Raw genomic sequence first — 2,098 nt, 5'->3', positions numbered from 1 at the left:
ATGGATACATATTTAGATTTGTGGATATTTAATAATTTTGTTTTAAGATTTTAATATATGAATTAGTTATTTAATTATTGTTATGTCTTGAATAAGTGGAAAATCAAGTTCTTAATGTGTACTAATTCTACAATGAATGTAGATGGATAATGTAGATCAAGAATAATTAAAGAGGATGTGTGCTAATACAACTGTTTCTTCCGTGCTCGCGATAATAACTTGTCTTCTGAGAATACGTGCTAAGCGCAAGACAATTCTAGTTGTACAAGGGAACAAACAGATATTATATATATATGGCTAGCGTATATATATAATATATAATTAATATATATATATTCAATATAATATATATATAATATTATATATACTATATTATATATATCATAATATATATATATATAATATATATGATATATATATATATATATGTATATATAGTATGAGATTAAGTGGCGTATCCCTTTCACTCAGGAGGGGATTTCCTCCTATGACGCCTCTAAAATCAATGACCTGAGCGACTTATGGATGATCCGCTCCGTTGACTTGATCTTACATATTCTAGATAACCCGCATCACACACCAAGTTATGGGTGGTGACCCGTCGTCGTTTGACCCTTCATCCACTCGTATCAATTTTAACGGTTTTAAATGATATAACTTTTAACATGGCTTGATGGAGGGTCGAACGACGACGCATTCACCCCTAAACTTGCGCAACCTGTGTTAGGGGTTTTAGAATATGTAATCAAGTTCGACGGAGCGCGACATCGATAATTGTTCGCTCAATCAGTGATTTTAGAGGTGTCAAGGAGGAAATCCCCTCATATGACCAAGAGATACCCATTAATCTCTCTCTGTCTCTCTTCTCATCTCTCTCCTCTATAAGTATCTATATAGTATATATTGATATATATTCATATATATATATATATATATATACGTACCTCTTATATACTAATATATATATTAATATATAATCTATATATTATATAATACTATACTATATATATATAAAAATATATTGCAGAGATGCTCACTTCAAACGTGTATTGGAAGGCTATAGTGATAGTTGTCGGTCTTATATTAGAATGAGACCAATGGCTTTTTTTAAAACTTGCAGAAATAATGAAAGCAAATGGTTTATTAAAGGATACAAGATATGTTCAAGTTGAAGAATAGCTCGCTATGTTCCTAAGTATAGTGGGTCATAAAACTAAAAATAGAATAACAAGAACTGAATTTATAAGATCGGGAGAAACAGTTAGTAGGTATTTCAATAAAGTCCTACAAACAATGAATGAGATATGTGATCGCTACATGAAGCAAGCTTTAAGTGAAGTTCCTGCGGATATTGCCAACAGTCCAAACTACTTTCGTAAGTACAATTATATGACATGCGGTTTACAATAATTAAAATAATACAAAATATCACAATTAAGATTATAGAAATTTTCCAAGCTAAGAGTTGTTTTTTGACAAGTTTCAATTCTTGCTTCAGCCTCTTTGATTTCAAAAAATATTTATCTCCAAACTTGTTTTCTTTGACAAATTGTTTCATTGGTTGCTTATTTCTCCTCCTCCATGAGCTCATTCAAAAAAAAATATCGTTCTTTATTTGGGTATCTTGCACACCCTCAATAATATCCCCCTTATTTTTATCATACTTGCACACTTTCATGGGTGTTTAGAGATTGCAATCGCACCAAACTTTAAAATTTTGAGGATATTATTTTGATATCATAATGATGGAGGATATGAAACTTGCGAACTATGAAAATTTGATATGTTGGTAAGAATGAGGGATACATTGGCACCATGAGCTATCAATCCACATTTATAGCCTCCAATGCATTGGAACTAGCCGTTGGAGTCATGATTTTTTCGGTTTTGATTTTTATAAACGGGTAAGATTACCCAACTTCTTACTTATTCAAATTTTTGTCCACTAATGAGTGATAAGTTTACCTATGGTGTTGTCATCCATTTATCCCAAAAGTTTCTCATTCCAAACCAAACAAAAAAAAATATGAATTGAAGGATTTCTATAAAGTTGGATTCTATATTTTCATGTTGTGAAACAAACATAGAAAGAAAAAAA

This window comes from Asparagus officinalis, chromosome 8, assembly GCF_001876935.1.
Source record: "Asparagus officinalis chromosome 8, Aspof.V1, whole genome shotgun sequence".
Taxonomy (NCBI): domain Eukaryota; kingdom Viridiplantae; phylum Streptophyta; class Magnoliopsida; order Asparagales; family Asparagaceae; genus Asparagus; species Asparagus officinalis.
Note: the sequence above shows the minus strand (reverse complement) of the source record.